Source organism: Somniosus microcephalus, chromosome 6 (genome assembly GCF_052327205.1).
Source record: "Somniosus microcephalus isolate GS21.2 chromosome 6, FLI_Smic_1.0, whole genome shotgun sequence".
Taxonomy (NCBI): Eukaryota; Metazoa; Chordata; class Chondrichthyes; order Squaliformes; family Somniosidae; genus Somniosus; species Somniosus microcephalus.
The window spans coordinates 253,405,557-253,432,774 of record NC_140992.1 but is presented as its reverse complement, the minus strand read 5'-3'; the positions used below and the strand labels follow the sequence as shown (position 1 = coordinate 253,432,774).

General features: G+C 44.9%; 1 protein-coding gene and 1 long non-coding RNA gene across 4 annotated transcripts in view; one reads left to right on the top strand and one right to left on the bottom strand.

The window, feature by feature from the left end:
- The window catches only part of cdh13 (cadherin 13, H-cadherin (heart)), a 1,232,244-nt gene that overhangs the window by 211,801 nt on the left and 993,225 nt on the right, over nt 1-27,218 (bottom strand). The gene's annotated exons all lie outside the window — the stretch shown is intronic.
- Nucleotides 13,838-22,693, top strand: LOC147116663 (uncharacterized). The gene is made up of 2 exons (XR_015078852.1): nt 13,838-13,992; nt 22,091-22,693. It is a non-coding gene; the product is annotated as an uncharacterized LOC147116663 (long non-coding RNA).

Below are 27,218 nucleotides of genomic sequence, written 5' to 3'. Positions count from 1 at the left end.
AGAAACTTCACATGGACATTGGCCACACTTTTCAAGTGCCTACCCTTGTGTTATTAGTTGGTATGCTTGCAGTAGGATGAGGGTGAGTGTGAGGGGTGGCTAGTGAGATGGGGAAGTGATAAAGTAGATGGAGAGGGTTGGGTGGAGGTGCAAGGTAAGTTGGTGTCCTGGGGAGGTCTCTTCCGCCCTTGGAAGAGAAGAGAACCTCCCTGCGTGCTGTGACTCCCTCCATAAGCACATGGAGGGAGTCATTGGAGAGCCTGGGTGTAAGCATTCACCTTGGTGCAGTGCTGGTCAGTGTTTGCAGCACCTCAATGCTGTCAAACACTGACAGAACTGTCTAACTCCATGTGGACGTGGTCCCTTTAAGGAAACTGGCTGATGACGTGTCATCAATTGACGTCATCAAACCCGCTTCCTGTTAATTGGCTGGTAAGCCCGCAGGATAATCAGAGCGGAGGCAGCTGGGAGTGGGGCCGGAACCCGGAAACCAGCTGACCCCCCCCCATCCCGCCTCCAGAATTAAATTCACCGCCAATGAAGCTGTAATACAAATGCTTCTGATTTTAAAAAAAATAAAATATACTGACATAATTGATCAGTTTTATTTTCCTTTCCTCCTGACCCAGCTGAGTGGCAAGTGGGATTATCATTGATTCATAGCTGACTGACAGATAGATTTTAATAGGAGAATAATGCCAACAAAGTACAGCCCTCTCAAGTGTCTTGATAGTTACTTTAGAAGCCCTTCCTCTGACTGGGTACAGAACTAAAATGGCAATTCCAATTTATTTGCTTTAAACAATAACTTTAATGCTTGGAATGCAGTGAGTTCCATAGAGATAACAAAAATCACTGTAGACAACCTTAAAGACAACTGAAGTTATCTTTTGGCACAAATTGGAAAAATGTTTCATTCTCCAAAACAGTACGGGAAACTCTTTTTTATCCGGCACCGATGGGACCGGAGTGGTGCCGGTTTATCAAAAAGTCCGGATTACAGAGAGTTATAGTTAAAAGGTACGAGAACTCTGTACACAGCAACAAATCCAAGCTTCCCTGTTGCTTAGCAACAGGGAAGAGGCAAGAGGATAACTAGGGAAAGAGTAGGGCCCATTAGGGACCAAAGTGGCAATCTGTGTGTGGAGCCAGAAGATGTAGGTGGGGTTTTAAATGAATATTTTGCATCTGTGTTCACTATGGAGAAGGACGATGTAGACATAGAAATCGGGCAGGGGGATTGTGATGTACTTGAACATATTAGCATCGAGAGGGAGGGGGTACTAGCGGTTTTAGCAGGCTTAAAAGTGGATAAATCCCCAGGCCCGGACGATATGTATCCCAGGCTGCTGTGTGAGGCAAAGGAGGAGATTGCAGGGGCTCTGACACAAATTTTCAGAACCTCTCTGGCCACAGGGGATGTGCCAGAGGACTGGAGAACAGCTAACATAGTACCATTATTCAAGAAGGGTAGTAGGGATAAACCAGGGAATTACAGGCCAGTGAGCCTAACATCAGTGGTAGGGAAATTATTGGAAAAAATTCTGAGGGACAGAATTAGTCTCCACTTGGAGAGGCAATGATTAATCAGGGATAATCAGCGTGGCTTTGTCAAGGGAAGATCATGTCTGACTAATTTGATTGAATTTTTCGAGGGGGTGACTAGGTGTGTGGATAAGGGTAGTGCAGTGGATGTGGTATACATGGATTTCAGTAAGGCTTTCGATAAAGTCCCGCATAGGAGACTGGTCAAGAAGGTATGAGCCCATGGGATCCAGGGTGCCTTGGCACATTGGATTCAAAACTGGCTTAGTGGCAGGAGGCAGAGGGTGATGGTCGAAGGTTGTTTTTGTGACTGGAAGCCTGTGTCCAGTGGGGTACTGCAGGGATCGGTGCTGGGTCCCTTGCTGTTTGTGGTCTACATTAATGATTTGGATGTGAATGTAAAAGGTATGATCAGTAAGTTTGCAGATGACACGAAAATTGGTGGGGTGGTAAATAGCGAGGAGGGTAGCCTCAGTCTGCAGGACGATATAGATGGGTTGGTCAGATGGGCGAACAGTGGCAAATGAAATTTAACCCTGAAAAGTGTGAGGTGATGCATTTTGGAGAGACTAACAAGGCAAGGGAATACACAATGAATGGTAAGGCCCTAGGAAAGACAGAGGATCAGAGGGACCTTGGTGTGCATGTACATAGATCCCTGAAGGCAGCAGAACAGGTGGATAAGGTGGTTAAAAAGGCATATGGGATACTTGCCTTCATTAGCCGAGGCATAGAATATAAGAGCAGGGAGGTTATGATGGAACTGTACAAAACGCTGGTTAGGCCACAGCTGGAATACTGTGTGCAGTTCTGGTCGCCACACTATAGGAAGGATGTGATTGCTTTGGAGAGGGTGCAGAGGAGATTTACCAGGATGTTACCTGGGCTGGAGCGCTTCAGCTATGAAGAAAGACTGGACAGGCTGGGGTTGTTTTCCTTGGAGCAGAGAAGGCTGAGGGGGGACCTGATTGAGGTGTACAAAATTATGAAGGGCATAGATAGGGTAGATAGAAATGAACTCTTCCCCTTAGTAGAGGGGTCAATAACAAGGGGGCATAGATTCAAGGTAAGGGGCAGGAGGTTTAGAGGGGATTTGCAGAAGAACTTTTTCACCCAGAGGGTGGTTGGAATCTGGAACTTACTGCCTGAAAGGGTGGTAGAGGCAGGAACCCTCACAACATTCAAGAAGCATTTGGATGAGCACTTGAAATGCCATAGCATACAAGGCTACGGACCAAATGCTGGAAAATGGGATTAGATTAGACAGGGCCTGATGGCCGGCGTGGACGTGATGGGCCGAAGGGCCTCTTTCTGTGCTGTATAACTCTATGACTCTAACAGCTGCAAGAACCCCGGCTGCAGACCAAGCGTCCCTTTAGCTTAGTAACAAGTGCAGAAACCCCCGATTACACAGCCAAGAATCAAGAAACGGCCACTAATATGAAGAAAAACTTAACTGAACCTACTCCTGAATTTTGCCGGTTAACCGAGATTTCTGGTTGTTTGGGTGCCGGTAAATCAAGAGTTTCCTGTAGTTCCCCACCTAATGAACACTTACACAAAGAAAGCTTCATAATTTGGTTCGTAACTTACTCAGTTGGTAGCCACACTCCAGGACATGACCATATAATCTAAACTGACACTCCAGTGCAATACTGATGGCATTCTGCACTGTCAGCAATGCTGTCCTTCAGATGAGATGTTATACTGAAATGCAATCTATCTGTTCCAGTAGTTCAGGTGGATATTAAAGATCCTATAGCACTACTTGATAAAGAGTAGAGAGTTTTCTCTAGTGCCCTGGCCAACATTCCCCCAGCAACAGAAATCACCAAAACAGATTATTTGGTCATTCATCTAATTGCTGTTTGTGGGATTTTGCAGCCATGATTGCTTACATAACAGAAGTAACTGCACTCCAAATGTAAGTCATTGTATGAAGTCCTTCTGGATGATTGAGAGTCATGATAAGGCACTATAAAAATGCAAGTCTTACTTTCATTTCAGTCTTTCCATTTCTTTTTATAAGCTGATTTTCTTGATGTTCCAAATTCATTTTCTTTTCAAGTATACAGATGTAAATCTGAGCAGGAACATTTCAAGCAATTCCTGTAGTAAGGACATGCATTGTGATCGCGCCGCTCATTTTGTGTCAGAATCCGGCTCGAGTTGAATTTCTCCCCTGATAAGTGAAATTGCATTTTCATTACTAGAATTTTATCCTGGGGACTTTGGCAGTATTTTGGTGATCAAACTCTGTCGATTTGTATGTGAAAACTGTAAATCAACAGTGTTGTTTATCATTGCATGTTCCTATACCTATTTACTGCATTTTTATCTATTTTGTTGAACCCTAGGTAAGAGAGTAGATAAAGTGTCCCACATTAGAGGTAGTTATCAGTCAGGAAGAGACCATCTGGTATGTAATACAAGAGACAGAAGTGAAAGAGAAAGTGGGGGACTGAGGAGTCGGGATGAGAGGGAGTAGAGTGGTAGAGACAAGGAGAAAGCATAAGGTAGTGGGCTCAGGATACAAGGATAAACCATGAGATGGTAAATTCCAAAAAGAATGAGATCAAGTAGACAGCTGTGTCAGCTTTTGCCATTAAACAAAAGTTCACTGTTCTGTGAAGTACTCTAAATATCAATCATTTTCTTTTACAACAATATTTTCGAAAATTTTCCAGTGTGGGTGTTTTTTTTAATCACGGATGACTAACATCAGCCGTAGGGATCAAAACATCTCAAATAATGGCATTTAACACAGATTAAATCCTTTAAATCATAACCTTCATATCCCATGTAATATATCACATGAATCTCTAACTCTATCAACCTGTGACCTAATGAGACAGACTGCACAAGATGCCAAACAACTTGCCCTACATTGTCAGTTTTTAAAACTCTACTTTTAATTGTACAAAATGCAGAACAGTAAATTATCTGCAGTTACAACACAAGAGTCAAGTGATTTCTAATTGTTTGCCCCCAACCCTATACTTCAATCACAAATTTATGAAGATATCAATCTAAAAAGCAGATTTTGGGGGATTCTTTAGCGGCGTCTCTTCCCTCGAGTCCCTCGAGTTGTGTGCAATGGTGAGTACTTCCTGGAAAATGAGTGTCAACTTCCATAATTGTTTGCTGGTGCTCACATATCATCCGAATATTAAGGCAGGAGTAACCCTGTAAGTTCATAAAAGAGAGCTCGCTACCTATAGAAGTGCAAATACCACAGAATTGAAAAATATTGTCCCACCTCTCCAGTTGATGCTGCATGCCACTACTGATGCATGATGAAAGAGGGCATCTGTTACCTCGGTAATATAACAGTCAACTGCACACTGCCTGATTGATTGATGTCCCTCACTGGTAGCTGGAGGCCTCGGTGGCATATACATTTAAGGGATAATTTTCCAACTGGTATACCCAGTGGGGTGCCTCACCTGCTAAGAACCCATATCAGAAATTTGAGCGGGCGCTGCCCATGATTTTCTGACCTTTTAAAATAATGATCAAAAGATCGTAGACTGTGCATACCCATATTTCCAATATAGGCATGTGATGTTTCTGCTGGAAGCACAAGGTTGGTCGAAGACACTTTTCACTAACAGCACAGTCTAGATGTTGTTCCTTGGGCACTGGTCTGGTTCTAGTAGCTGACACATGCCAGAGGTTAAGACCCTGTTGAGTGGAATCCCATGGCATAATTTCAGTGTCTATTTATCCGTATATTATACAGATTAACAGACTATGATGTGTATTTCAAAGGCTGTAATGGTTATCATTCATCAGATGATATTAACTTACTGTGCATGAATGCTACATAAAAACTATAAGTTACATAAATGCTGTGAATGTCAATTAATGGAATACATTAAACTTATGGAGAGGGATTTATATATCTGCAACTGTTCCTCAATGTTAAATTCAGAGATAGTTTAATTAAACCAGTTATTATTAAGTTACTGTAAGTGAGTGCCATACCCCTCCCCAATATTAATTAGCATTTACAGTTAGAGAGCACAGACATTGAATTCGTTTTGATATAAAGCAAACATAACTGATGATATCAGGAATACGTGTTTTGCTATCTCATACAACTCTAGAGGTAGGGCAGGATACTTTGTAGCATAAATTGAAGGTCATGCCGTTCTTTTGACGGGAAAATCACATTGCAAGTGTAAAAAATATTGTCCTAATCTGAAAAGTTTGTTGATGCAAGCATTAGTACAAGCTTATCAATTTACTGCTCTGTCACTGGAAAACTTGCTTATATTTGATGTAAGGTCCAGGTGCTTTAGAGTAAAGTTAATTACATTTGTTAAGTGTCTAATATTGGGCTAATTTCATACAGTTGCCAGGATGCTCATACTGGAATGCAAGAAATATTATTACAGTATCACTGAAATATTGAACTTTAATACGTGAACTTTTTTATGGAATGAGGTGTGAGAAGCAATGTGTTATTCAGTTAAGCTTGTTCAATTGTCTCACTGACAGACTTGATAACTATGATATTCTTCAGACACATAAGAAAATAACATTTAAAAGAATTAAATTTCTGTTTCTATCCTTCTGTTAAATTTCTGTTTCTATGAATATTAGTTTAGAAAGGATTGTAAAGAATGTATTTAAAATATTTATACCAATGAGAAATGAGCCAACAGGAATTATTGGAGCTTTTCCTGATGTCTTTTAAGCAATTATATAAAGTATAAATGTACTATTTCTGATAGCTGGAGAAGCTCACCGACATTATTCAATATCCCGGGGAGTTTCTAAATCAAGCCAACCTTATTCATCAATAAAAACGTGGTATTTTAAATCCTTAGTATCACTCTGCAATTTAGAAATTAAAAATGTCATTAGATCCTTAGGCTTAAAAACGATTGACCAGCTGAAAGAAGAATTTCACCTATTACTCCAAGGCATTGTTCAGATATTTACAGATCAGGTATGTGGAATATGTTAGCATTTGTGTGGACTTTAGGAATATCTGAATTCTAAATGAGAATGTCAATAATCACAAATAGCTTGCAATGCACACTCGAGTTAGCATGGAGCAATGATATGGGTCCACAAATCGATAAGGTGAAATAGGGATAGACTTGATGAAGGGCAGAGGGACCTACTGAACAAGTAAGATTAACTCTAATTCAGTGCTAAACATTGCATCACTCTTACTGGAGAGAATTGAAACAACAGGTGGGGAGAGGTCACAACAGAGCACACCATCATCCTGGCTCAATGAAGACAACATGAAACTGGTATGTCAGCAGAACGAGACATGTAGGGACCAATTTACCTGGCTTTTGCTCTGAGGAACACCTATTCACCAGGCACAATGATCAGGAAAAAGCCATTTGCATAGCCTTTATGGATTTCTGGAGAGTCCCCAAGGGGCAGGTCAGAGCCAGAACATGCGATGGGTACAGGCCCAGTGTGGCAATGCAAATGAGGTGGAAATGCAGGAAACCAGCCACATAAAGCAGGGAAAGGGAGTAGAAAAATGAACATATTAAAGAAATTTCTATAAGTTGTAAATCATCTGCCAATTAGCAAGTTAAGTGAAAAACATAGTTCCAAATAGGATAACCTTAGTTAAAAAATAGCTCCGATAAAAATTTTCCATACGATGAGATCTCTCCATTAGATCACTCCATATACTGTAAGTCCTTTTGAGATATGAAAGATATGAAACTTGTTTTTACAGCTGAGTTAACAGATGTAGATCAAATTTTGAAGCATTCAATTTTCATAAGGCCCTTTGTTTTCTCAAAGCAAATTAGAGCCAATAGCATTAAACAGGAAATACAACACCTTACTTCAATTTCACTACTTGCATCGAGGCTCTTGTAACGGCAATCTCTGTCAATTCAGTAGACTAGAGACCATGGCCCCGATATTTATGGGGAGGCGGGGAGGGAGCAACCCGGAAATCCTCCCGAATTTAACGGCAGGAGTTCATTATCATTTTTAAAATTCCATTTCCCGCCCGGCAACTGGCCAGAGTGACAGGCCAGCCGACTGCCAGGCGGGAAAGCCAGCGGTAGAAGGCCGCAGCCGGGGACTGTTGCGAATGGTCTCCAGCAATCGATAAAAATCGGGGGATTGAAACCGGGGTTTCGGACCGCCAATCTGGAGGGAGAGAAAGATCGGGGGTCTAAGGTTGGGGGGGTGGCGGGGTGTCGAGCAAGCAATCGTGTGGGAGAGAAAGACCGCGGGTGGGTCGGCAGATTGTGGGGCACAAGACTCGGGATTGCGGGTTGGAGGGGGTGTCAGCCAATCACAGCAGCGAGGAGAGGCTGCGATCGGCAAGAGGTTTGCTCGAGGGGCCGGTGGGAAGCACTCCTGCTCCTTCCTCCTGGCTCACAAGCAGTGCTCTAAAAAGCACCTACCTTCGGGAGCCAACTGTTCCAGTCTCCATTGAGCTGTTGGGTTTCCTGAGCCCTGGGAAGCCCAGCCGGCAACCATTAAATTTAAATCAGGTGGCAGGCGTGTTGGGAACATATTTCACGATTTTTAATTTTTAACTGACTGCCCCTGACCCTCTCCTACCCATCGTGGGGGAGGGGGGTTAATATCAAGCCCCATGTCATCATATATGAAAGCACTGATGTGGATGGATCTAATTATCTGTACATTGAGCTTCTGTTTGTGTAGTAAATAAAACAATGGCAGGAATAATGATTTAGAAACATTTTCCAAGGGAATGATTGGAACACTAATTTAGCCACTGGGACCTGACTTTAAATCTAGCCAAAAACTGAAAGAATGAAACGTTCCTCTCCACATTGTCTTTAAAGGTCATTCTTGAAATTAATGTGAATAATTTCAAGACAGATCCAAGTTGTTGACAGTGCTCAACACATGGCATTCAAAATGTAGCATTATTTCAGCACTCCCACACAGATAGACCAAAGAAGTATGGCTGTTGGGATGAAAATGTGAGATTGGCACAGCAAAGGATGTTGCTGTAAGGCTGGAGTTGAAGCTGGAACAGTGTAAAAGGAATTTCACACTGACTCTAACTTGTGCCTAACCTGACTTGGGGATGCTTCTCGAAGTTCAGCTCAGCAGTTTTGAGATAATTAATTACCGCAGCCAAAAAGCTGTGCAATCTTTCCAATCAATTAAAAGCACTGGCCTTGGTCTACCAATTTATACATTCACAGAATCACAGAATCTACAGTGCAGATAGAGGCCATTTCGGCCCATCGAGCCTGCACCGACACATATCCCACCCTATCCCCGTAACCCCACGTATTTAATCCCCTAACACTAAGGGTCAATTTATCATAGCCAAATCAACCTAACCTGCACATCTTTGGACAACTTTTTCAGCGCTACTTTTGAACTCCCAAATATAGTGGTAAGCTTTGCAAAAGGTTGAGAATGTGCAAGTCCAATACTTGGGACAGACAAAAGACAATGATATATGTATGGCCCCGTTTACTTTGGCATTCTCGGTTCCATCTGCAGTTGCAGAATACCAGAATTGTAAATCCGTTAAAATGAACACTATGGCCGGAATTTTCCCGTTGCCGTGCGGACGGGTTTGGAGGCGGATCGGCTGTAAAAATAGCGAAAATAGGCAGCGCGTCGGGAACCCGCCGTCATCCCGCCTCCTCGTGCCTTTAACTCAGGCATGTATGCGTCATCTACTGCACACATGTGGCCATGGAGGCACCCCCAGGAGTGTTTGTGAACCGCAAGGGCTTCCACTCCCTCAATGTGCAGATCATCTGAAACCATAAAAAGATGATTATGACTGTGCGCGCCAGATTCCCTGGCAATTGTCATGACTCTTTCATGCTGCACCAGTCCACCCTTCCTCAGAGGAGGAGGAGGAGGATGAGCAGGTGGAAGACAAGGAAGAGGAGGAGGAGGAGGAAGCTAAGATGCTGATGCCACCAGCAGCGGCGCACATTGCTGCCCGGGATGGCCTCATCATAGCCAGATTTCCTTAACTTGCCTGCCACCTGATTTAAATTTAATGGTTGCCGGCTGGGTGAGGCGGGTGACCTAACTAAAGTCGTTAAATCCTTGTTATCAGACCCTTAACAGGCTTTTTAACTGCTGCTTCTGAATTTAATGGCATGAGCACTGGAAGCACACAGCTCGGGAACCTCGTCTGTGAAGGGGAGGCAGAAGTTCAGTGGCCATTGTGCAAGGGCAATAATTGACAGCTGGGAATAGCAGATAAATAGACACCTCATTAGTTGCCTAAGGGAAAAGCTGTTGCTGACTCCATTCTCTGCACAGATTGAGCTTTCTGGAGTTTGCAGGTCATTTCTGTAAACCACTCTCACCACATTGCTACTCATGATCACAACATTGAGGGATTGGTCCTCTGATCGTTAGTTCACCTACCATCTACTACATCAGCATGGGTGCCACTTATACTGTCTCACCTCAGAATCGGACCAAGGTGAGCAACTCCACCAACAACACCAGCAGCAATAACAGCAGCAGCTTTCTCCTCAATGAACTGATGCTCCACAGGAGAGAGGGAGGCACCACAGGGTTGCAGCGCACCGGAGGCGATACCCCCAACACAGTGTATACAGGCAGAGGATGAGCTTCCTCAACATGACTGAGCAGCAGTGCTTCAGGAGGCTCAGGCTATCGTGCCAGGTTATTGCAGACATTTGTAGCTTGCTGGAACAAGACCTGCTGCCCAGAGGTCCTGGTGGACACACCTAGCCAGTGGCTGTCAAAGTCACCACCGCCCTCAACTTCTTCACCTCAGGCTCCTTCCAGGGATCTGCAGCAGACATTTGCGGGATCTTGCAGTCGGCCGCCCATAGATGCATCACCCAGGTGACCATTGCCATGTTTTACAAGTCAGCCAATTAAATCATCTTTGCCACTGATGAGGCCAGTGTTACTGAGCGGGCACCCGTCTTTGTGGCTCTGGCTGACTTCCCACAGGTGCAGGGTGTCATGGAGGCACCCCATCATCACCCAGGAGTGTCTGTGAACTGCAAGAGCTTCCACTCCCTCAATGTGCAGCTCGTCTACAACCATAAAAAGATGATTATGACTGTGTGCGCCAGATTCCCTGGCAATTGTCATGATTCTTTCATGCTGCGCCAGTCCACCCTCCCTCAGCTCTTCGCACCTCCAAACAAACTTACCGGCTGGCTGCTTGGAGACAAGGGCTATCAACTGAAGACGCGGTTCATGACACCCCTGAGGAGGCCAAGTACTGAGGCTGAGAAGCGTTATAATTAGAGCCACATTTCCACCAGATGTGTCATACAGCAAGCAATAGGCATGCTGAAGATGCGCTTCAGATGCTTTGACAGGTCTGGAGGAGCCCTTCAGTTCGCAGCAGCCAGGGTCTCCAGAATCACGTCGACTGCTGCACACTGCACAACATAGCGGAGCAACGAGGATTGGAGCTGCAGGAGGAGCAAGGCGCAGAGCGCACAGCCTCTTCAGAGGAGGAGGAGGAGGAGGAGGATGAGCAGGTGGAAGACAAGGAAGAGGAGGAGGAGGAAGCTAAGATGCTGATGCCACCAGCAGCGGTGCACATTGCTGCCCGGGATGGCCTCATCATGGCCAGATTTACTTAACTTGCTCCAATGCAGCCACATGCCTACCACATACTGTACTAACTCCCACCTCCCCCTATCCCCCAACAACACCATAAAGCATCCCTACAATGACCAAGCCATTTCTCTCACCCAAAGGCCCAATGCTTAAGGTTAAATAATGTGTCACCATTCACTCCAAGTTACAAAGTCACTTCCAAGTTTTGAGGCAAATGGACAAGCCCCGAAAGTGGTGCAAAGAAAAATATTTATGTTTCCAATCAAAACAACTGAAACTTAGCACTAACATTTTTTGATACACCCATGAGCTTACCCTTGTGCATCTCCTTTTGTGTCATTTTTCTTCTCCAAGTGCTTCTACGAGGTGCAACCCCTGTGGCTTCAGCAGAGGTAGAGGCAGGCTGCTCACTTCCCAGCTGCAACTCGTTAGACACTTGTGACGGACGCCCTCTGGGCTTTGGAGCCTGTGAGTTCCCCACCAGAGTCTGCTGCTCCTGCGACTGTGCAGGGGCAGACTCGGCCATCGGGACCCAAGGAAGCAGGTGGGGCTCTGACTGAGGGGGAGGCAATGGAGGAGAAGTGGGAGTGCTTTGAGAAGAGACCCCACTTCCATGTCCCCTCTCTCCATCATCCCTCTCATGGGCCACCTGCATTTTCTTGCTAGCAAGTAGCTGGCGAGCACCTTGCTGCACAGCAGTGGGGCGATGAAGGCACAAGTCAACTTTTACATCCCTCCTTGAGAGGAGGTCTATGAGCGCCTGCCATCTGTTGTCCACCGCTAGCATGTGCTCATGTGACTGGCACAATTGCTGCTCCAAGCAGGTGGCCATCCTTTCCATGGAGCAGCACATCGTCGCCATCGCCTGCGACATGGTGGTGCTCATGTTGGAGATGGACACCTGCATTCTCTGTACATTTGCAGGCATTGTGGCTTCAAAAGATGCCAGAGCCTCCTGCAATTGTTGCTGCCCCTTCAGGATCGCCCTCTTTCTCGATGGCCCCAAGGCTCAGCGTCTGCCTGCAGCTCAGCAGAGCTTGGAGCATCCTGCGCCCTCCAGCGAGGAGTCTCCACTGCTGTCCCTGTCAACACCATCTGCTCTTGCTCACTTGTGAATTGTGAGACACCAAGTGACAACTCTACTGTATGGCACAAAAGACCCACCGAGGTGTGCGTATCTGCGCTGGTGCTGGGTGCGCTTGGATCTGCTGATGCTGCACCCTCAGAGGCTGGAGGTTCCTCTAAGGAGTCGTCCTCTGGCTGGACAGTGTGGGGGCAGGGCGCAGTCGATGGACCTGTGGGAAAGTAAAGAGATGGAGTTGAAGTGTTATAATAAGAATGGGTAACGTTACCATTATACACATGATGACATTTCACTGGATGCTGACATCAGTCACCATATGGGTGACTCTTGTATGCCATGTGGCTGTATGAGATGTGATTCTGTCACCAGGTTGTTGGGATGCCCCCCTCTCTCCGTCTCCCACTGCCAGCGTCTCTCGAGCTCCTGAAATTTCCAGAGCCGCCTCCTCTACTGCTGTAAAATGTGCAATCCGGTTCTCTCCCTCTCCCTGTTGTTGTGGGCTCTCTTCTCCTGCAAGGAGGGAACAAAGAGATGTTTGAGTGAGAGTGATGGAATGAGTGTAAGGAATGGATGGGTTACATCGGTAGAGGGTGAATGAGGGAGTGGGGTGCCAATGTCAAATGGCCGCCTTCTGTGGTGTTACTTGCTATGATTGCATTAGGTTGAGGGTGAGTGTGAGAGGTGGTTGGACAGATGGGGATGTGAGTCTGTACAATGAGAGAGAGGGATGAGTGGACGTGCAAGGTATGTTGTTGTGAGGAATGATGTGCAGGAGTAGGCTTGGGAAGGCAGAGTGATGGGGATGTGTTGACTCACCTTTCCTGACCGCCCGAGATCATTGAAGCATTTCCTGCACTGGATCCAGATCCTCCTCACCACATCCCTCCTGCTGACCTCCTCAGCAATATCCAGCTAGGCTCCCTTTGTTGCTTGTGGAGTTCTCCTTTGCCTGTCAGCAGGGAAGAGGACCTCCCTGCGTGCTCGGACAGCCTCCACCAGAGTATGCAGCGAGGAGTCCGAGAACCGGGGTGCAGCCTTCTGCCTTTGGCTTTCCATGTTTCAAATGTTTCAGTTCTCCTGTGACCTTTCTTTCACACCTTCCATCCTTCTCCAGGAACCTTCAAGTGAGTTGAGTGCAAGGCTGCTTTAAATATGGGCGCTGGAAACGAGTCATCAATGGCGTCGTCAGACCCGCACCATTTAATAGGGCTGGGAAACACGCATGACTCTTTCAATTGGGGCCATTAAGTGAAAGTGGCTATGAGCAGCGCGTTGCTGAAAACATCGCATATTGAACCGGCTACGTCGCCCGCACGCATCCAACCCGACGCGAAGGTGAAAATTTCAGCCTCTAAAATTGACCTACACCATAAGCTTCAGGTTTGGAATTGCTTGTAATACGATGGCACCCCTTCTTTAAACACATTATAGTGATGTGCTAAATGTTTTCTTGTACTACTTTGCATTTAACACAATAATAGCAAAAGGAATTTCTAGCAGGAATTCTCATCCCAAACCCACAACGGATTGAGCTGCTCCATGGACACTGCAAGTGTCTGTAAGTGTAGTGAGTTAACCTGAGCTATCTGCAAGGTTAGTTAATTTAAATACATTTCCAGTGTCCCCGGCGAACAACACATGCTGGAAATGCCTCAGGGTGAAGTATCGAGTTATCTGCAGACAGCAGTTCTTAAAAGCTGCACTGTAAAGAAGGGGAGAATGCGGGCAGCAACTGCACACACTGGAACTGCATTGAATGAAGGAGCTTTGGATGGTGCTGTTGGAAGAGATCCTGCAAAGAGGTACGGTGCTTTTTAGAGCAGAGAGTCATCCTCAGGTGAAGAGCAGTGCCAAAACAGCCTGGGTGAAGGTGGCTGAAAGAATGAGTGCTGCCTCACCTGTGTACTGAACATGGGAATAGGTCAGGTAGAAGCGTTGCAAGTCTGAGGAAGGCTGCCAAGGTACGTTCTGCTTACATGATGCTTAATTTAATAGTGTTGCCTTACAAGGCATCTTAAGAGTACTGCAGTTTAAGCTTAGGGCAGCATCACAGCAGGAGAATGCACAGCATTCTGGCAACTGGTCACGCACTTTCCAAATGCACCGTGTACTGCTGCCATAGCAATACATTTACTCTGTGGCCTATTACATGTGGCAAGGAACTAACACCAAGCAAGCCAGCAAAAGAATGCATCAACACGCTGCATGTTCACACGAGGTGGCTAATGGCCTGTGCACATGAGAGACATAAACATTGGCTTATATTTTCTGCTCGAGGTTAAGCCATTTCCCAGATGCGACATGAGTGGAGTTCATCTGAAAATACTTTGGGAGCAGTTCTGCCCAGTTCTCACTCGCCCCTCACCACTTCCAGCATTCTCCACCTGAAGTGATGCCGGGCAAATAATATTCTTGTGTTTTTGCCAGTGTGCTCAAGGGCTTGCGTACCAACAGAAGCTTGGGGTGAGATGTTTCAGCAGAAATGAAGCATCCTGAAGAAAGAAAGAAAAATGTAGTTCGCTCTGTCTTTCCCATAGCAAGCACGGCCCAGAAACCTGGGCGCGCCCATTTTTGGCCACGGGTACGTCACCTGTGTCTGAATGGTGAGGCCCGAGGCTCTCCAGCTCTCGAGCCTCATTATAACAGTACCAACGAGGCTCAACAACCCCGGCGAAAAGTAGCATTGAAGCGGCTCTCAGGTATATGGGTCTGGGGTCTGTGATTGCAGGGACCAGGAATTGGGGGACGAGGGAACACAAAGTTGGGGATTGGGAATCCGAGAACTGGATGGCAAGGCAACACTGGACCAGGGAACAGGGGTCAGGGGAGATCAGGGGTCAGGATCGGGAGTGGGGGAGATCAGGAGTCAGGATCGGGAGCGGGGGAGATCGGGGTCAGGATCGAGGCTGGCCACGATAGGTTGGAGGTGGTGACGGGAGGAAGGGAGGTGATCGGGTTCTTTAATGTGGGGTCGTGAGGTGCACCCTCGCTTCTCCCAGCTCCACATTCAAGTAAGTTACTTGCCTTCTTGGTTGTGCCTAACAGGCGATCCCTAAGCTTGGTTCCCTTGCGTGCAGCCAGTGCGGACACGGTTTGCCTCAGGGTAAATCAATCTTGGAGAGGAGGCCTCGACCAGGCATGAGGCCCTTTATTTGCATATGCAAATTATTATCTGAACGGCAATAGATTGGGAAAAGGGGAAGTGCAACGAGACCTGGGTGTCCTTGTGCACCATTCGCTGAAGGTAAGCATGCAGGTGCAGCAGGCGGTTAAGAAGGCAACTGGTATGTTGGCCTTCATAGTGAGAGGATTCGAGTACAGGAACAAGATGTCTTGCTGCAGTTGTACAGGGCCTTGGTGAGACCACACCTTGAGTATTGTGTGCAGTTTTGGTCACCTTATCTGAGGAAGGATGTTCTTGCCATGGAGGGAGTGCAGTGAAGATTCACCAGACGGATACCTGGGATGGCAGGAATGACGTATGAAGAGAGATTGGGTCGATTAGGCTTATATTCGCTAGAGTTTGGAAGAATGAGAGGGGATCTCATTGAAACTTATAAAATTCTAATAGGACTAGACAGACTAGATGCAGGAAGGATTTTCCTGATGGCGGGTGAGTCCAGAACCAGGGGTCACAGTCTAAGGATAAGGGGTAAGCCATTTAGGACTGAGATGAGGAGGAATTTCTTCACCCAGAGAGTGGTGAACCTGTGGAATTCTCTACCACAGAAGGCAGTTGAGGCCAATTCATTAAATATATTCAAGAAGGAGTTAGATATATTTCTTAAGGCTAAAGGGATCAAGGGATATGGGGAGAAAGCAGGGACATGGTACTGAATTTGGATGATCAGCCATGACCTCATTAAATGGCGGAGCAGGCTCGAGGGGCCGAATGGCCTACTCTTGCTCCTATCTTCTATGTTTCTATGTATGCAAAAGTCCTGACGTCTGCCTCAGGTGTGGGTAAAGAACGCATTTTTTTGTCCTTACTGAATATGGTGGGCGGCGCACTTCCAGCCAGAAATATGCACATCTTCCTGCCCGCCATATTGAAGCCTCAGTAGTCTGAGTAGTTCCTAAAAGCAGACGCTGTGCAGACCAATTTCAAGGCCAATATATCCTGATAGGAAAGCTGGAGATGCAATCTTTTTCCCTCGCTCAGAGAAGGAAGAGGAAACATAGCAAGGTAAATAGCCATTTTGAAACCAGAAATTAAAAAGGGGGATAATATTTTAAACCTTTCCAAAGTAGCCGATTCAGTGTTTCATATAAATCTAACCTGAATGAACAGGCCAACCAACAGGGTGGCTCCTTAACCAATCAGATCGAAGGATTGAGAAATACACAGCGGAAATACAGAGAAGGAAGTGTAAATTCGAGTGGGTGAATTCAATGTCAAATCAAGTATAGAAAGAGAAATAAAGAGAGGGAGAGAACGATTGGTTAAGAGAGAGAAAAAAAAAGAAAGGAAAAGTAAGAAAACATTTTCTTTAAAGTTTGACATTTTTAAAATCTCCAACAATTAAAACCTGAAAGAATGAGACTCCACACTTGTAATAGTTCATTTTCGGTGCCGGAGAGGTTGATTGTCAGTAGGGTTGCAAAATTCTGGGAATTTTTAAAAGAGGAAACTTTCCATGGGAATTTTCGGGAGTTTATGGGAATTTTGAGTTTTTTTGCACACTGATGGTTTTTGTCTCTGACCCTTATATTATCTTTGTTGTCAAAATAGACATACTGTTCCATACAAATAAAAACAGGCTTTCAAAACTTTATTTAGGTTATAATTTTGAACTTTATTGTACCCCCACAAAAAAGACCCATCTAAAATAAAATAAAAAGAGCGTCAGCTTATTTAGCCTGTAATTTGTCCTTATTTTGTCCCTTTGAGTCTTCTACTCATGAGTCTTCTGCGTCTTCTACTCATCATTGCTCCTCCTGATTCTCTTACTCTGGCTCTGACGTGTCCATTTCCTCCTCTGTGTCACTGTCTAGCTGTGTGGTGGACACTTCTGTATCTGGCTCAATAAGTTGTAGGTTCGCCCGGATAGCCACCAGTTTCTCCACTCTCTTGTTAGTCAGCTTGTTGCGCACCTTTGTATGCCTATTCCCAAAAAGTGACCAGTTTCGTTCAGAGGCCGCTGATGAAGGTGGGATTTGGAGTATCACCGATGCAATGGGTGACAGGGCCTCAGATGCACAAAGTCCCTTCCACCAGGTAGGTGCACTGATATGCTTGCATGATTCCCATATCCCGTCCCCATTCCAAAGACCTTGCTTGGTAGAGAACTTTGCCAGACTTCCCAGAACTTCGCCCACGTCCAGATTGAGGTGGCGTGAGAGGGTAGAAATCACACTGTAAGCACTGTTGATCTGTTCTCCAGAAAGTATTGGTCTCCCAACATACTTTGGGTCCAGCATGTATGCTGCAGCATGAATCGGCTTGACACAAAATTCTTGACGTCTGTATGAATTGAACAATTGCCTTCTCCTCTGCTTTGAGCAGCAGGGATGTGGGTAGGGCAATGCTGATTTGTTCTTTTAAATCAGTAAAAAGCATGAGAACATCTGACAAGACAGCGTCATCTCCTTCAATCTGAGCAATTGCAGATGCTACTGGTGAGAGTAGTTTAAGGCTGCTAACCACTCTCTCCCAAAGCACATCATCCAGCAGTATTTTCTTGATGGTGGTTTCCATATCCCCAGACTGGGATATTGCCATTTCTTGCAGCGACTCCTTACCCTCCAGAAGGCTGTTGTACATTATAACAACACCACCCCATCTAGTGTTGTTGGGCAGCTTCAGTGTGGTGTTCTTGTTCTTTGTCATTTGCTTGGAGTTGTAGGTTGCTGCAACTACCTGTTTTCCCCTGACATACTTAACAACTTGCTTGGCTCTCTTGTACAGTGCTTCCATGGTTCTCAAACCCATGATGTCCTTGAGGAGCAGGTTAAGCCCATGAGCTGCGCACCCAATAGACGTAATATGAGGGTAGGCCTCCTCCACTTGAGCCCAAGCAGCCTTCATATTCGCAGCATTGTCAGTAACTACTGCAAAGACCTTTTGTGATCCAAGATCGTTGATGACCGCTTTCAGCTCATCAGCAATGTATGTGCCTGTGTGTCTGTTGTCCTTCGTGTCTGTGCTCTTGAAGAACACTGGGAGAGGAGTGGAGACGATGTAGTTTATGATACCCTCCCCTCGTACATTTGACCACCCATCTGAGATAACTGCAACACAGTCTGCCATCGCTATCGTTTCTTTGCGCTTTCCTTGGACTCTGTTATACTCAGCCTCCAGCAAATAAGTAGACAAAGCATGTCTGGTGGGAGGACAGTATGCAGGGCGAATAACATTGAAAAATCTCTTCCAGTACACATTGGCTGTGAGCATGAGGGGTGAGCCTGTTGCATATACAGCTTGAGCAAGGCACTCATCTGCATTCTTCTGGCTATGGTTATCCATTGTATCAAAGAACCTTCCAAGTGGGCCAGGAGTTGCTGATGATAAGGAGCCTGATGCTGAATGAGAACCATCATCTTCTTGAATGGAAGCAGAGGAACTCTGGGCTGACTGCTGTGAGCTTTGAGTGAAGTTGTTGCATTTGGATAAATGCTGCTGCATCTTTGTGGCATTCTTTACATATGGCTTTCTACAGTGTTTGCACATGTACACAGTCTTTCCATCTTTAATGCCTGGGGTAAAATCCTTCCACACATCCGACAGTAAACGTGGCATTGTTCTATGCAGAGAAATAAAGGGCATTCATCTCTGTGTCGAACTGCGGTCGATCAGCACGATTGCAACAGGGTGAGTACATTTTTGCTGATGCTCCATGTGATGGAAGCATGACCTGTACACACACGACGCTACATCACCAATAGTGTATTATTTTGTATATTTTAAATTGAAGGACAAAAGAGTTCAACAAGTAACTGGTTTATTTGGTATAAAGTCTGATTTACTTACTGCATCATCACAACATCAGCAGAAAACAAAATGACTTCCCTCAGGACCCCTAACCTGGATCTTAAAAAAACTATAGCAGTCTTACAGATGCCTGTAGGCCAATCACAATTCAATATGCAAATATTACAAATAGAGGGAGCTAATCGCTCATCCACCCAATCAGGACACATTTGTTCACAGTCACACACAAAACTTGTAATTATTAAAACAAGCCAAGTAAGAAGATAAACATATATTGATTAAGAAATTCCTTAATAATTAAGATTCCATCTCTGTTAGTAATTTTAAGAGAGGACCTGTGGAAAAAAAAGAAAGAAATACAAAAAAAACAATATTATGCTAGCATGTGCTTTTTTGTGCAAAATTCCCAAAATTCCCAAGCTAAACTTCCCGTGCAAAATTTCCGGAAATTTACCGGAAATTTTCCACCCCTTTGCAACCCTAATTGTCAGTAATGAATAATTATCACATCGTTAAAAGGGTACTTACGCTTATAATGGCAAGACTTAACTTTCTGTGGTGAGTTTAGTTTGTGTCTACCGCACAAATACAGCAATGTCCCGCCATTCAATGCTGGCCAATGGTGAGCCAGACAGCAAAATGCCACTTCCGCGAAGCAAACGGCAGAACGGTACAACTCGGACAGCAACCTTTAGATATTGGCATTTCACTGCGCATCTGCTCCTCGCCTGAAGTTGCTATGCCATTTATGCATAAATAATGGTGAGCGCCATTGGCCTCATCGTTATTTTGACAGCAAAATCTGGCCCAATTGAATTCAATATAAAATAAACTTTGAAACGCTCAGAGGACTACTGTATTAAATGTTAGTATCTCAGCGATAGATGTGGTTCTCTCGCAAAGCAAACCTGACTAAAAATGGAAACTTTAACACCTGTTCTTAACAGTGAGACTGGAAGGATTAAAGAATTCTCCTCCCCCACCAATATTCACAAGAACTGTTGCACTTTCAAATTCACGAGCTGTAGAAAGCTTGTACAACCAAAGTAATCATAATACTCAACCTCAATTTATCCCAAACAAAGATTTAAACAGAAGAGCTAGAAAGTACCAATAGGAAAACCTCTCATTTTGTTCTTTTCTAATATATGGAACCTTTAGGCTTCCAGATCTTTTTTCTCAAAAGGGAACATAAATCTTGCTTTGTACAATTAGATTGTTTTGTAATCAGTATCAGTAACTTCTATTTTATATGGTTAATTTTTCTGCCCTGCCTTTGCAATGTGCAGATCTATTTTTTGGAAATGCATTCTACGACAACTTTTAATTATATAGCACCTTTTAACATTAAAAGAAATTCCAAAGCACTTCACAAAGGCATAATCAGACAAATATAAGAGGCCACGCCAAAGGAGATATTATGAGGGGGTCATCAAAAGTTTGGCCAAAGAAGTGGGTTTTAAGAAGAGCTGCAAAGAAGTAGAGGGAGGTAGGGATGCATAGGGGTTTCGGAAGGGAGTTTTTAGGGGGAAAAATTGGGTTGCTTTGTGCCTCCCGTTAGTGCCCCCGGGGGCGCAAAGCCCCTAGCGCCTGGGCGCGGCGCATCTAATGCCTCCCACGAAATTCAGCGATGATGTTATCGCCGTGCGCAGCGCCCCGGCCAAAAAACATCAGTTGCGCCCCCAGACCTATCGCCGGATGATATGTCCGACAGGGTCGGGATGGCGTTTTTTGCAGCCGCGGCGGTGCAATTTAAAGGGCAGGTGTCGGGCGGCCATTTTTTGGGCCACCTGCCAATACCTGCCTCATTCGCCTTTTTTATTCAGGGTGCCGGCCGCGATCGCTCAGCCCGGCACTCCTCTTGAGTGACGGTCTGCTTTCCCGGCACCCCGCTCCCCGGTGGTCCAGCAGGGCCCTGGTGCGTGCAGCGCTAGGCCCCTCCCCTTTAATCAGGCACATAACACCGCGATATTCACTTGTAGTGCTCCAGGAAGTGGTTGGGGCGCTACCACTGAATTTACGGCGCAGGGGTGCTAACTTTTTTGGGACGCTAAAAGTAACGCCCCGGCAAAGTTACCGCCCCAAAGGGGGCGCCACCGAATTCTTCCCCCATGGGGCCTAGACTGCTGAAGGCATGGCCGCTGATGGTGGGGAAAAGAGAGGAAGGATGCACAAGAGGCCAGAGATGGAGGAACAGAGAGTTCTGAGGGGAGTTGTAGGGCTGGAGAAGGTTATAGAGATAGGGAGAGGCAAGGTCATGAAGTGATTTAAACATAAGGGTGAGAGTTTTAAGTTGAAGGCAGCAGGGGACCAGAAGGTAATGTAGGTCAGCAAGTACAGTGATAGTGGGTGAGTGGGACTTGGTATGGGATAGGATACAGGCAGCAGTGTTTTGGATGAGCTAAGGTTTATGGAGGGTGGAGGGTGGTAGGCTGGCCAGGCAGGTATTGGAATACTCAGAGCTCGAGTTGCCAAAGGCATTGATGAAGGTTTCAGAATCACATGGACTGAGGCAGGGTGGATGTTGGTGATGTTACAGAGGTAGAATAGGCGATTATTGTGAGGGAGAGGATATGGGGTTGGAAGATCCGCACAGGTTTGAATAGGGACAGTCTGGTTAAACCAAATAATAAAAGCTCTTAGCTGGTACTTGTCATGTGGTTTAGCTCTTCATGGTTGGTTGCACCATAAACCACAGTTAATTTAAAATTTTCAGTACTTGTCATAGTGATAAAATACACATTGGTGAAAAATTATAAGCTTCTCGTAGGAAATCAATTGTTATACAATAGAAGCATTTACTGAAGCAGGGTTCTTAAGCTCCTTTGGTTAAGATGGCTCTGATCTTTCACCATTTTCAATGAATAAACATTAATTAGGCTGTTGTAAGTTGGTTATTACAAGTAAATTTGACTTAGGCATCATCATTGACCTTTAATTATAGTCGGTGTATATATATTTTTTTACAGCTTGTGATGCCAAGGTTCTTGCCTCAGCGCTTCTTCCTTCACTCAGGACAGTGGCACTGTCTGACCCAAAGGCCGTTTGTTGCTACTGCCATCAACACCACATTGTAATCCTATTCCAGGAGAGACGCTTCAGCCAAGTGGAGCTGATTCTGTCAGTTCCTGCCCTCTGAGCTGGAATATTCCAACATTGTAAAATATTTCCACCTGACCACGCATCTAAAGAACTGGAAACCTGGCTCATTGAGACTCAAGTTGAACTGACTTTTCATGGCTTGGATTCGGCGTGGATTTTTCTTATGCATACTTTGTATTTTTTTTTAAATCAGAGGGAAAAAAAGTTTGTGGTAAACTTTTGAATTCTAATTTAAGCATGCTGTGTGGTTTTGTGTTCCACTTTGGAGCTGTTGCAAACGACAAGTTAGATGTGGGAAGACTGATGGTGATTTAGTGTAGACTGATCGTTGTTGGATAATTGATTCTTTTTCTATCCATCATGCTTGAGATTTCTTGGTTTAAATGAGAATTCTTAAAGGGTGTCTGTGTGGGTTCATTTGTCATTTTGACACCTTATAAAAAGTAAGTAAATCTTACATCAGATACACAGCCCATTGTATTCTTAGATGCTTTGATACTATCATTAGTGCCTTGTGGCAACTTAAATATTGCAAAATCATTCAATGCGATCTTTTAAACATTTTTAAAATATACTTTCCATTTGTGACTTTCAAGATATTTACTTTCGTATTACTTAAAGAATAGAAGCCAGATGTCTTCTTGATGCAATGCAGTCTTGTGCCTCAGTCTTTCTGTAATTTTACAGTGATCATTGTAGCTGTCCCTTGGAGGGATTTGATATTGCTATTCACTCATTCACCTCACACTGCCATTTCAATACCACTTTAGAATGCCTGGGGCAGATTCAGAAATAATAAGGGGAATTGGGGTGGTGTTTTGGGAGGGTTTGTAAAATATATGGTATGGAATGTTAATGTATAACCAGTGAACTTACATGTTTTCAAAACAGAACACATATGGTTGGTGGGGGGTGGGGTGAACAGCAGGTGTACTATGAAGGGCAATAATAATCTCAACATTGCTCCATATATTCATCAACGTTCTTCTACACATTCATCTACTGGAGACAAATCCATGCCAACCTGGAAAACTCGCAACAGCTGGCCCACAACATCAAAAAAGCTAACACTTCAGAAAAGTTAAAGACTTAAACAGCGCTGAGTAGAAGCCTAAGGCAAGTAAAGGTTGAAATTTCAATCAGAGAGGTCACTTACAAATGTTTTAGTGCTCATACTGCATTCTAGGGTGTGCTATTTTTATGCAGGCCAAAACAGCTCAGATTAAAATAACGCACACAGGAATGTAGCATGCGTGCATTAAGTGCTCGTACATGAACTTCACTGATCTCCTTTTAGTTACACTAAAAGGGCAGTGGGGCATGGTCTTCTAACTTTAGCTCCAGCTATACTCAATATTTCATCGTGGAAGGCTGCGGCACGAAGGCAGGCTACTGTTGGTTGATATGTATTGCTGTTATAAAATCTGATTCATAAATCACTGAAAATTATTCATACAGTTATTACAGTGACACAAATGCATTTCTCCCCTTCCCCAGAGTTTACAGAGGCATTCTTCTTTTCCTTCTTCATCCCTCAGTTCACCCTGGCACACTTTTCTTGCCCCCCCACCCCCCACCGCCCCCTCTCCCAATTCACACTGGAGCTCTTCTTCCTCAATTCAAACTAGCACTCTTCCAGCCCCCAAGCTTATGCTGGCTCTGTACTCCCTCCACCCAGTTCATGCTGGCAGTCTTATTCTTCCCCTCCCCTTCATACCGATACGCTTGTTTCCTTCCTCTCATTTCACGATGACCCCCTTCTCCCTCTCTCTGCCCCCGCATTTCAGGCTGGTATTCGTCTTCCACTCCCTCGCCCCTCAGTTTTCACACTGACACTGTTCCTCACTCTTCAGTTCATGTTTGCACTCTGCTTACCTTCCCTGCCAAGCTCTGGCTGCTGGTTCCCCTCACAGTGGGGAGCAGCGCTCACAGGGACTGCGTCTAAAGAAACTGTGGGCCCCCCCACCAGCGATTTCGTAAGTTACGGGTTGCGCGTTCACAATTACCCGAGGTGTGTGTAGAAATTTGCTCCCAAGTGAGCGTTGCTCCCCACTGGGAGTGCCCCATTGTCGGATCAACCCTATTAAGATCTGTATGTCCGAATTCAGCACTCAATTAAAAGAAGCAAAATCAGAAGAATTCCTGATACAAGCATGATTTTCTGCAGGAAACTGAACTTGCGGTTAAAAGAAATTGACCACAGCAGTAATTGCAAGCCGGTCATAACGTTTAATTTTGTGAAGCCACTCCATTAGCTGCTTCTCTAGGTACCTAGATCCAACTGGAATAGAAAGAAAGACTTGCATTTCTATAGGGCCTTTCACAACCTCAGGACGTCCCAAAGCGCTTTACAGCCAATGAAATACTTCTGAAGTCCAGTCACTGTTGTAATGTAGGAAACGCGGCCAATTTACGCACAGCAAGCTCCCACAAACAGCAATGTGATAATGACTAGATCAACTATTTCAGTGGTGTTGATTGAAGGATGCATATTAGCCAGGACACCGGGAAGAACAGAGGGCATACGGGGCCTTGGTTTAATGTCTCATCCGAAAGCCGGCACCTCCGACAGAGCGGCACTTGCTCAGCACTGCACTGGAATGCCAGCCTAGATTTTATGCTCAAGTCCCTGGAATGGGACTTGAACCCATAACCTTCTGACTCAGAGACGAGACCGCTACCACTGAGTCACGTCTGACACTTAAAAAAAAGCCAAAAAGGATTACCTTCTCGTATTAGACAGGGATGATCTGCTGGCACTCTCTGCCACAAGCATAAAGTAGCTCATGGATTTGTAGATCATTTGCAGTTTTTTAAAGTTTGATTTACAGCTAGGCCATCAAACAAAATAACTGCTGTCAATAATCATTTTGGTATCTTAGAGCTTTGCGCGAGTAGATTGTCCCATCAAGGACACCTTGAAATAATAGATCAGAAATATTCAGGAAAGTGTACTCTGGTGCTGGTACATTGCAGATAGAGCAGTGTTTCTTTATTAATGATTAATGATTGCTTTAAAGCCATTATTTTGTGTGGCTCCCTATCTTGCTGCAAAATGATACCACCGGAGAAGCCACATTATAATGAAAAAATGGGCAAGATGAGAAAAGGTTTTAAAGCTTATTGTTTTTCTACTGGTTAATTAGAACTTTACAGGAGCAAGGACGTATGTTAAAAGGATTCAATGCTGAAATTATTTTTGGATGAGCCTGGGCAAGATGGATAATAGTAATTTTATTCCTTCACTGATTTAATGCTGTTACACACTGCTGATTTTTAGCTATTTGAATGTAACTTGCATTTGTTAATTGTTTTGTATCTTTTTCTTCATAATTTAACACATTGAAACAGCATCTATTTCATAGTGGCTTGAAAGTACAAACATGTTCATTAGGATTTACAGCAACAAAAAAATGAATTAAAATATAAAAGGAGATGACAATAAAAAAAATTGAAAAAAATAAATATTTATATTATATCTCTTAGAAACATCATAAGACAACTACAACAACAACTTGCATTTATATAGTACCTTTAACATAGTAAAACACCCCAATGCACTTCACAGGAGCGTAATCAAACAAATTTGACACCGAGCCACACAAGAACATATTGGCCCAGAAATTCGGGTCGGAGGCTTCCCGCGGGTACAAGCCTCCGACCTGCACTTACCTAGCGCGCCGGCCATTGAGCTGTGGGCCCGCGTGGGATTCCGATCCTGGGCCTCCTCCCACTGCCGGCGCGCAATGCTTGCGTATCCCAGGGGCGCAGTTAGTTCGATACGTCCCCTGGGATCACGTGGGCCATGGAGAGCCAATGGTAGCAGGGAATGCTTCATTCATAAGTGACATGAGTGATCAGTCAATCTGTTTTTGGTGTTGGCCAAAAGATGAATGTTGGCTAGAACACTGGGAGAACTCCCTACTCTCCTTCAAGTAGTGTCATGAGATATTTAACATGGGAAGGTGCAGAAGAATGATACCAGGGATGAGGGAGTCCTGTTGGGGAATGGTAGCGTAGTGGTAATGTCACTGGGCTAATAATCCAGAGGCTTCGATTAATGATCCAGAAACGTGAGTTCAAATCCCACCTTGGCAGCTGGGGAATTTAAATAAATTAAATAATGTTAATTAAATAAATCTGGAATAAAAAGCTATTATCAATAATGGTAATCATGAAACTATTGGATTGTTGTTAAAAACCCATCTACTTCACTAATATCCTTTAGGGAAGGAAATCTGCTGTCCTTACCTGGTCTGGCCTATATGTGACTCCAGACCCACAGCAATGTGGTTGACTCTTAACTGCCCTCTGAAATGGCCTAGCAAGTCACTCAGTTGTAACTAACCGCTACAAAACAAAATAATAAGAATGAAACTGGACGGATCACCAGGCACCGGCTTCGGACATGACAACGGCACACCTAGCACAATCGATCCTGCAAAGTCCTCCTCACCAACATCTGGGGACTTGTGCCAGAATTGGGAGAGCTGTCCCACAGACTAGTCAAGCAACAGCCTGACATAATCATACCTTTCAGCTAATGTCCCAAACTCCTCCATCACCATCCCTGGGTATGTCCTGTCCCACCGGTAGGAGAGACCCACCAGGGGTGGTGGCACAGTGGTATACAGTCAGGAAGGAGTGGCCCTGTGAGTCCTCAACATTGACTCTGGACCCCATGAAGTCTCATGGCTTCAGGTGAAGCATGGGCAAGGAAACCTCCTGCTGATTACCACCTACCGCCTTCCCTCAGCTGATAGAATCAGTACTCCTCCATGTTGAGCACCACTTGGAAGAAGCACTGAGAGTAACAAGGGCACAGAATGTACTCTGGGTGGGGGACTTCAATGTCTATCACCAAGAGTGGCTCATTGGCACCACTAGTGACCAAGCTGGCTGAGTCCTGAAGGACATAACTGCCAGTCTGGGCCTGCGACAGGTGGTGAGAGAACCAACACGAGGGGAAAATCCTACTTGACCTCATCCTCACCA